The sequence below is a fragment of the Numida meleagris genome, chromosome Z (assembly GCF_002078875.1).
Source record: "Numida meleagris isolate 19003 breed g44 Domestic line chromosome Z, NumMel1.0, whole genome shotgun sequence".
NCBI lineage: Eukaryota > Metazoa > Chordata > Aves > Galliformes > Numididae > Numida > Numida meleagris.
In genome coordinates, this window is record NC_034438.1 from 38,007,660 (window position 1) to 38,018,571 (window position 10,912).

The window sequence follows — 10,912 nt, forward strand, 5'->3', positions numbered from 1 at the left end:
AAAATTAAACAAGTAAAAATACACAACACTCACAAAGCCCTCCTCTGATAAACACAGCAAGAGTTATGCTGACAGAAATTGACCCTATGGATAGACACTGCTGATAAACACTTCCACTGAACCAGCGGTGGAACAACAGCTCTGCCAGGAGTTATCTTTTCTTTACTATAGACCCAGGGAAAAAAAGCTTTTGAAACACCTATTCAAAGGACTGTGAGACATCGTTTCAGCATACCTTGTCTTGCAGAGTCAATAATTCGATTTTTATGAAAAAAAAAAACAACCCTAAATCATATACAAAAACACTGTGCTTACTATTTTCTAGTTTGGCTTTTTTTTAATGTAAGAATTTTGTACCATTTCAGTCCACCAAAATTACAGACTTCTGTTCTTATACAGAAAACAAAATTCTGTGTCTGTGTGTTTGTGCATGGGTGTGTGTGTGAAGTGTGGATGGAAGTGGAAGTGTGCTGCATAAACAAAAAACATCATGTAAAACAGCCTGTTAAGGTGAAAGTTACACACAGAGGTGTTTTCATCTCATAATGGAATGGATTCATTAAAAGAAAATGGGATTACCCAGAAGTATAACATTTATATCTTACTGATTCTGGAATCCTTATGCTTCTTGAGCAATGGCATCAACAAAAAACAGAGCAATTTGCTCTTTCTCTTTTCTCAAAACACAATATAAGGCTAGAAATTCCATTTTGCCTATTGCCTTACCAGTGCACAAGGGATACAAGGCCAAATACTGTTATCTTGAGCCATTCAAGACTCCTGAACTCTGTCTTCCCCACAACACACAATTTTTTTCTTTTGCCTTTTAAAAGAGTTAAATAAAAAGGTTCAAATCTATTCTTCACAGCCATGAACCTGAAACTTGCTTTCTCTTAAAAATGAAATCTGATATCTACCATGTATTTATTATCATTAACTTGAGAAGAGATTTAAAAAAAGCACTAATTAGTGAGATTTCTATAATCCTTCTACTACCACTCCTCCATCACAGTACCCAAACTCTCTTTTTATCACGCTTTTAAGTCATATTCAGACTGAAGTTCCACACTGTTAGTTAATGAGTTTGAAGCAGAAGATCTTTCTCTTATAATTTTTTCCTTCCACTGCTTGACATCTATTTTATGTTATCAGTGCAAATAGAAGTTATCCATCAATTACACATTATTTCTCCTTTCACAGTCCTTTTTACAGCAATTAAAGTTTATTTCAAGTGATATATTCTCTGGGCCTTCTTTTTTTTTTTTTTTTCCTGCTTTCTAGTGCAAGGTTAAAACAAGTTATACCCTAATTTGCCTTTATTAGTGGGTTATGGTTCTGACTACATTCCCACGAGAAACGTTACTGGCTTCTACAATAACCTTCCTGATGATCATAAAACAAATATTGAACAAGGAAGGAAGCTAAAGAAATTCTATGAAAAACCAAGGAGTGGTTCTCTAAATACAACCCACATTCTGTCCATGGCAATATCTGCAGTTCTTTTACCATTGTGTCTTCTAGATGTAAAGAAGCCTAGACTGGAGCACTGTCCCATCTGTGTCAGTCTGTACCAGTCATACCATGACTTTTGAAACAGAGATATTTTTAAAAATTCCCCATAACAGAAGAAATAAAACTCTAGACAAGGACATGTCATAGTTCTACTATTATTTCTCAGAAATCAAAAGCAAAATCCCACTTATTTCACTAGAAGTTTGATCAGTCTCCCATTTTGGTGAAAACCTGTAGATCTGCCAGTTCTACACGCAGAACTGTTGCTATGCTCTGCAAATCTGTCACATAGTCTCAACTGCATAGGAACCAAGCGTATTAATGTAGGTTAGATGCTCAGAATAAGGAGTAGAGTTACTGCATCTTCATAGGTGCAGGAAAACATTAGCACCAGCACCGTTCTGATTCACTCAGCTATCCAGCATCCTGATATGAAAATAGTAGAAACATTGTATACAGAGATATAGATTATTTATTAGTAATTACTAGGGTATAATTGATGATACAAGGTAACATGATCAGGCAGCAAAAGTACCAGCTCTGCAGGCACTGTCATGTTGCAACACCTGCAGTGCTGGAGGCTAGGGACTGTGTCAGCATGGCACAGGAGCCACTGTCTGTCATGTATGGGGTGACAGCTCAGGAAACGGGATGGGGTGGCAGAAAGGTGCACAGCTGCTGATTGCTCCCTGGAGCAGAGCAGTGTAACTGGGAGCTGCCAGTGCCTCCACAGCACTGCCACCTCCTTTTTTGCTTAATGGCTGAATATGCCATCTTCATCAAGAACTTCAGCTTCTGTCACTTGCTCTCCCTGCTTGGCAATTTTAGCAATACCTGTGTTTGGTAATCTTTTGCCTGGTGGAGAGAGTTTGGGGTTTTGGTCCCTAAGCTCACAGTAATAAAGGCATAGAGTCTTAAAAATGGCAAAGACTGGTACTGAGTGCTCTGCCATGCTCCCTGCATCTATCTGCTCTAATTCCTGGCTAACAGAGATTTAGCCACCCCGTGAGTCTCTCGTTCCCATCTATGGCGCTATAGAACATGCTCTAGGAAAATGAGGATTTTGCTCTCACTGGCCTTATGCAGCAGCTGAGCTATGCCACATATGACCCCAGTGAGTGCTGCTGGGCACCAGGAGGCACATCATCGCTAGCCATCGAGTAAAGGACTGGGTCCTCACACTCAGTTATCACTTTAATGTCCCTTCTGTGGGGATCCTGGACGCCTGAAACCTAAATGTACCTGCATACAGGAATTGTCACTCTGACTTTTGCCAGTACAGTAAACCCTCCCTCAGCTGCTGTAACTGTGGAGCCTTCTTTTGCATTCTGTTATTTCTTATTCTCCCCTCCACCTACACAGAAAGGGTCTTCAGAATGAAACTTAATGAATTAACAAACAGAAGAAAAAAAAAAAAAGCTGCATGTTTGTCGTATTTCCATAAAAGTACAGTGGTGGTGGTGCAGCTATATAATTGCTACTTTGACATTAAAATGAATCCAGTAACAGTATGTAGAATACCTACAGTGTATTCAGTACAGCCTTGATCTGAAGAGCCTACTGTCTAGAGAAGGGGATCCAGAAGGGAGTAATAATAGACAAATTGCATACCATTTATACAAATAAAAATATCTAAATAATTATTAAAAACAAGCAATTAAAGTTTATTTAAAAATCACTATAAGCCAAATAGTCAATACAAGTTTTATAGGCAATATGCATAAAGTAGAGTTCTTACAGGTTGTAACAGGCAGCTTGAATCACGTACACAAGGAATTGCTTTTGAGAATAGGAGGAATAATTACATAAAAATCTGACAAATAGAAGTGCTTGTGAGCGCTGCCAGAATTAAAACAAGTGAGAGTAACACAAGAAAGCGGCAAGCTATGAGAAGCTTGAGATGTGGTAATACTCAGTGGGAGGGGAAACAAGTGTAGAGAATTTAAAAAGAGAGTTTAAACTTCTTTAAGCAGAGTCAGCAACAACACCATGCAGACACTAAGCAAAGAAGTAGGAGGACAAGAACGAGAATAGAGAGACAGCTGTAGAAAGAGCACCTTGGAAATACGGAGGGAAAGAGAGCGGCAAGTCTTAAGTGTGATCTGGAAGTGAGGTATCAGTGCAGCACAGAAGTTGCTTCTCAAGCCCACTCTGTTCCCATGGGGTTCAGTGCTCTGACAATCATAGGAGTACAGTTAAACCTTGGGTAGACTTGGATTAGTATCCATTTTAAGTAAGACAACATCATAAATATGATAGAGGGTGCTTTTCTAAAGGGCAGACTCATGAAGTCAGTAGTGGAGACTGCTGAAAGACATAGCTTTTAAGAACATCACACACTCTTAAACATATGACCCCATAAAACCTATGGGAAATAATAATTAAAACGTGGACTTTCAAGTCCTTCACTTAGGCTATTTATATTGACTTCATAGGCTTACACAATGATGAGGTAAACTTGTCTCTGGTTATTCCTGGGATTTGAAGTGAGACGACATGGACTTCAAATGGTGAAGAAAATAGAAATTCTTCATTTTTATGGAAAAAAAATGCATGGGAAAGGATGTTTTCCTGGATCTCAATAGATTTTAGGCTTTTTTTTCCTCCTTGACTCACACACATTTTGTTCTAGTTGAACAGAACTCATAACATTTTGGTGTTGTCAAAGAAAACATTAAAAATCACGAAGAACAGCATAAGAGCTTGTAACTAAAACTCACATTCACCCAGTACAGACAAATTTAGGTAAAGCAGATTTCAGTTAGACAAATAAGGCAACTTTTAAAAATACTGACTTCAAAAGGTCATCGTGGTTAAAGTGAATGATGTGATGTCATTTTGCTCAGTCGTTATTTTCATTTCAGTAACAATTTAAGAGTGTTTAGAAATTACAGGACAATGAAGTTTCACATTTACTTTTCCTTACAAGTAGAGTCTGGCTCTTTCAAGGGGCCTAAAAGACTGCAATTTTATGCTCATACCACTGCTAGCTTAAGTTAGTATGGATGAGAATTAGATGACAAATTTGTTAGTGCTTCCAAAATACTCCATACATTCTCTTTTGATGCAAATTTAAATTGAAGTATTTCCACTGTCAGGAACCATCAGAGAATGGCCATCAGTGACAACACTGGTTTTGTGGTTTAGCTCAGCATCATCTCAGAGGCTCCAGAAAAAAAGAACAGGATGGAATATAGTCCTCTCTTCTGAAAATCTCATTTTCTCACTCAGCAACCATGTCCCCCACTCCTGAAGATCTGCCTAACTTCTGTCCAACTTCTGCAGGTAGAGAGGACGAAGTCTATCATGCCCAGGCTGTGTAATGCTGATTAATTTCTGGAACATACCTTTAGTGCAGTGGGAGAAAATAAATAAGTACACTGCCATGTGCCAAAATCAGCATTTTTGGAAACTTTCATCAAGAAATACCCCTACTTCAAGACACTTTGTATCAAATTATTTAAGAAACATCATATTTTGCCCTGGTCTTTTTCTTAGAAATGGCGAAATAATTTGTTTTGTAACTCATTAAGATAAAGTTACCAGTGAACATTGGAAACACTAATTCTGGGACACTGTAAATTTCTACCCTATAGTTCTCAAATCCCCCTCTAATCAGAATCTCAGTTGTTCACTCAGCTACCAATCTTCATGAACATTGAAGAAATTTCATACTTCTGACACCTCCGCTTCTATACCAAGACAGAGATTTGCCTGAAATTAGTCTAGGTACTCAAGAAACGGAAGAGGAAATGCAGACTGAGAGTCTGACCTTTTTTTTTTTTTTTTTTTTTTTTCGTTAAGAAAATAAGGGATTGATTTCATAACATTAAGGTAACCAATACAGCATAGCCCCACACAGCGTTTGCACTATTTCTAGTGTGGACAAGATTTAACAGATCAAATGTAGCACCAAATAATGGGAAATATGGGCTACTGACATGCCTTCGGAAACATAAATTTATTAAAACACACTCCCTATACTCACTTCATGTACATACACAGAGTAAAAACAACACAAGTAACAGACTAAACGTTGATTGCAGCTCACGTACAATTTGCACTTGTGCTTATGAGAGCTTCGACTAAATAAAAATAGTTTAAGTTATGAAGTCTAGTGAGTCCTAGAGTAAAACTCAGAGATGAAAATCATCATTCTTTTTATTCAAATTGACATCAAATAGTGGCAACTGCATCTGAAAAAGCTGTTAAGATGTTAAGTGCTGAACGCAAGATCCTGGTTCTGGGAAGAACAAGAGGTTGTATGTTTTTAATATATTTAAAAAAATACTGTAATATTGCCTTTCATTCTTGTAAAAATGATAAATATGAATGTGAAGATGAATAAAATATTAGGCCTTCAGCAGCTCACCCTGTTGTATGAACTTTGATCACATAATAGGGTTTGCATTTATTTCTCAGATATGAATGGAGATGGAATTCAAGATAAGACATTAATCATAATTAAACTGACTATGACGGGTCTATGGTGACAAATTCTTAACGACCACAAGGAATGCTTATCCATAATGAGCTGCTTCATTCATTAATTTCCTCATTAAGAGGGCCTCCATTTAATAAGTTCAGTAAAAAGTTGATATAATATTTTTATTTGTATTCTCTTTTTTATCAGTTTCCACTTCAGTGGTATATTATTCAGAAAATGAAATAAATCATTTAAAACATATAATTGCTTGTGTATATTCATATTGTAATTCCCTAAGCAATGCCATGTTTATAAGTTGTCAGTGTGCATATTAATTTGTCATACCCACCAAACTCATGTTCATTTATTTACTACTAGCCATCGAGAAATAGATTAAAAAGCACATGCTGCCCCTTCTTTGAAAATTTTATTAAGGCCAAATAGGCCAAACGGTATATTCCAATTGAAATCTGATGGTTGCCAGGACTTGAAAATTACTAATTACAGTTCTAAGTGACTTAATATGTTTGTATGCATGATTATTTATGAATACATGTTAAGTGCTGCATAAAATAACACTATCTCATTTCAATACTAAAATATATTAATTGTTCAGTATGTACAGGTTCATGTGAACTTGTTGAATATCGTTAATTTACTGAAATGTGTGTCATGCGTGTGAAAAACAGTGATGGTCTTGTGCAGAATAAACAAAAAATGAACTGAGAATGTATCCCCTTTTTCCAGCTTTTCCTTTTCTCGCTTTCTCACCAGCAGACCAGACCCTCACATATACCTCTATTATTACTCCCTAGAGAAATTAGTGGCTAAGCTTCATCTTCAGAAAACATTAACAACACAAATACATACGCACTACTTATCAGTTAGGCCAAGAGTGTTGTTCCTGCCTTTTCCAGATACTTCTCAGAATGACAGATTCACAGAACAGCGGAGGCAAGAAAGGACTTCCTTAGATCTACCACCTGCTTAAAAAGAGTCAGCTGTGGCACGTTGCCCAGGGCTGTGTCCAGTCAGTTTCATCGTCTCACCGGACAGAGACTCCATAGGGTCCCAGTGAAACCTGTGCCAGTGTTGACCACTCACACAGTAAAAATTGATCCCTTGTGTTCAGAAGGAATTTCATAGGTGGTATCACTACCGCTTGTCCTGTCTGTGGGCATTCCTAAGAAGAATTTTTTTCCCTCTTCTTAATTCCCTCCCATCAGGTATTTATGCACACTGATAACATCCCCTGAGCCTTCTGTTTTCCAGGTTGAACAGTCACAGTTGCCTCAGACTCTCCTTGTAGGAAAGGTGCTCCATCCTTGTGGCCCTTTGCTGGGTTCACACTGGTATGTCCATAACTTTTCTGTACTTGGGTGCTCAGCACTAGACATTGCACTCTGGATGCGTCTCACCAGTGCTGTACAGATGGGAAGGGTTGCCTCTGTCTGCTGGCAGTGCTTTGCTTGTTGTAGCTCTGATGGCTGTTAGCTTATGTTCACCTGGTGTTCAACAGAATCCCCTTCTTCAGAGCTCACTTCCAGGTGAATGGCCCCCAATGTGTACTAGTGTATGGGGTTATTCCTTCCCAGTGGCAAAATTTTGCATCACCCCTTTTTTGAATGTCAGGACGCTCCTGACAGTTCATTTCTTCAGTCTGTCAAAGTTCCTTTGGATGGCAGCGTGGTCCTCTGCCTGTCAGCCATTCCTCTCATTTTGTATGATCTGCAAACATGCTGAGGATGCATTCTTTCTCTGGGTTCAGGTTCATGACACGTTTAACAGTACTTTACCTTGGGAAAAGTCACCACAACCTTCCAGGACCGGCCTGGGACAACACTCCCTGAACTCCCGCAACTCGATGCCATGACAGCTGCCCTGAGGAGCTTGTTCTGTGCCCACCACCCTCTAGTGAAGAACTTTTCCCTAACACCCAATCCGAACTTCCCTTGACACAGCTCCATGCTGTTCTCTTGGGCCCTGCCGCTGTCACCAGAGAGCAGAGCTCAGCACTGCTCCTCCACTCCCCTCATGACGAGCTGTAGGCCACCATGAGGCCCCCCCTCAGCCACCTCTGCTCTGGGGTGAATAAACAATGGGACCTCAGCTGCTTCTTATGTATCCTGCCTCTAGATCTTTCACCATATTCGTAATAGTTCTTCGGATACTCTCTCACAGTTTTATGTCCTTATTACATTTTGGCAACTTCTTCATTGCTGATTGTAGAAATACAAAGCTGATTGTAAAATGCTTATGGTTTTCATCAGAAAGCTGAAAAGGCATCCATGAAGGAGGTAGCTGTCTGCTGCTTTCTGGACCTCTAGCAGAAAAATACATGTTAGCAAAAAGATAATGGTACTGTGGGTCTTACAGATATCCTTTGACCATGGTGCATATTTCTGAGCCTAGGAAAGATAATCAAAGATTAAAATTGCTAAATTTAAATCATATCGTTAAATGATAAGATGTTCTGCAACATATTTTCTCTATAAATCTGAAATCATAGAGCTAATACCATACATTCAGAGTGATGTGACTGTGGCATACAACAGAATTAGAAGAATATTTGTTTTCTGAACTCACTGAAAATATTCAAGTCCATTTGTTTTGATGATGAACTATTGATTAGCAGAAGATGTTACTGCAATTTTTAAATTTACTCATTTGTCCATTCATTTACTTATTTTTACCAAGAGTCCTGCTACTGAAAGGAGATCTTTCTGAGAACTGAAGAGGACTTCCTGTGTAAGGAATGTGGTGTACATCTAGGAGTCCTCTGAGCATGCAAAATGAAATAAAGCAGTGGACATTAAGCAGATTATGGAGCTGAAAGAGAAATAAAGGGAACTGATGTCCAAATATGAAATGTCTTTCTGAGTGGTACTTACACTGTACCTGCAGAAAATGAAGCTTCTGCCCCTGCACTACCTCTGATGTAGGAACCTTAAGGAAGCTCGTAAAGCTAATGATTTAACAAATTCAAGCGTAGCAACACCTGCTAATTCTATATGAATATCTTTATGATTGGTGTTAAGCAAGTCTTTACAATCTCTTGTATTTCTTCATCAAAATGGTGAATGCAGACATGAAAAAAATAATAGTATCAGCATTTACAAAGAAAGGTTTAATATTAAAAGGGGAGAAAGCCTCAAAGCACTACCTTTGCAGAAATTACTGGGTTTATCGCCCCAAAGAAAAATAAGCAGCTTTAATTACTTATCCAAGAACAGATTTGACAGAGATTCACACCCCAAATCTGCATTAGTTACTTTTACTTACCTGATAGAAGAATTTAGCAAACCAGTTTTACATTCTCAATGTGACAATATTCACAGCTGCTCTAGATAAATAACAAAACAATTTTCCTTTAGTTACAAAAAACCCACACAGATTATTAATGTTACAGGTATTTTATCTAAATTGGAGGTCACTGCAAAAAGATGTTAAGATAATAAATCTACCGTACAAACATATTCTCCTGGCACTCAGCAGGGGCCTGCTTGGGATCATTTATCTCCAGTTCATTATCTTGTCTGCATTACTCAGCAGTGTAGTTCCTGCTCAATGGGCCTCGAACACTTTTAACAGCTGAAGTCTTCTTCAATTTTGTCTCACTCTCCTACTTTACAATAAAAGTTGAAAGTTGCTCAAATAGCTATGGAAAAATAATGTAATAAATGCCATAGTTCAGTTTTCCTTATTCATATGGAATTGTAAATATTCAGTTTGGAATTAGCTAATAAACATGGCAAGTTTCCACACAAGAAGCAGTATGTTCACTTTCATATATGAATAACAGGTGTTATTTCAAAAGATACGTGATACAACTTTTAGGTATATACATATGTACATCATTTCAAAAAAAATGATTCCTATTTACCTCCATGGAAAGCACAACAAATGCAAAGAGCACAATAACACTATTTGATAGAGCAAATTCTCAGCTACAAAACACTATTTTTTAACAAAGTCACCACCATTAATTGATTGATTGCACATCTGTTGATTGAAACTCTTCATTTCATGGTGTGACAGCTCTGCATTTCTAACCAAGTGTGGCTTGTCTTTCATGTTGCTGTTGTCACCGCTGAAGTGCACCACCCTCTGCCTCACTGTACTCACATCCACTCTTTGACCTTCATAAACATTCAGCAAGCATTGCTAAATGTCAATAGGTGCCATTTTTTCCTCATGCAGGAATTCAGTTCCACCCCTTTGCTCCACACACACTTCAGACACCATTTTGTCAGAGTGCCCCTCTACTTCCATCTGTCTCGTGGCAACAAAACGTAACGCTGGTGGGAAGGGTCAGCCTCTAGTGAGTTATCACCAACATCTGCCTCTGATGTCATGGGCCAACATAATAAAATAGGAGGCATTACTTTCAAAGCATCCATTGTATTTATATTTGTGAAATTATTATTGTCTTAAAGTTACAGAACTGCAGAATCACAGAATTGCAGGGGTTGGAAGGGACCTCAAGAGATCATCGAGTCCAGCCCCCCTGCTAAATCAGGTACCCTATGATAGGTCTCACAGCTAGACATCAGGCCAGTCTTGAATATCTCCAGAGAAGGAGATTCCACAACTTCTCTGGGCAAAAAAAAAAAAAAAAAAAATATATATATATATATATATATATATATATATAATTTATTTTAATTAAAAAAGGAGAACAGAAGATCAACATTTTATTGAAATGAAACTTTCAACAAGAGTTAAGTTTTAATTGCATATATTCATAACTGATTGGCGTGTAAGTATACACAAAAATCAATAGAAATCTGTATTAGATCATGTTTTCCTGAAATATGACCAGGATATATTTCAATCAAAGGGCATCAAAGGAATGTGTAATATTGGTTTTCTCATTCCTGCAGCTCCAACCACGCCACTTGGGTTCATATTGTCGATTTCATCTTCAATTTATGGAAAGGAAAGGAAAGAAAGGAAAGGAAAGGAGAAGGGGAA

General features: G+C 38.0%; 1 long non-coding RNA gene across 1 annotated transcript; it reads right to left on the reverse strand.

The window, feature by feature from the left end:
* Window positions 3,203-10,531, reverse strand: LOC110389891. The gene is made up of 2 exons (XR_002433432.1): window positions 9,221-10,531; window positions 3,203-8,346 (listed from the first exon to the last, which is right to left on the reverse strand). It is a non-coding gene; the product is annotated as an uncharacterized LOC110389891 (long non-coding RNA).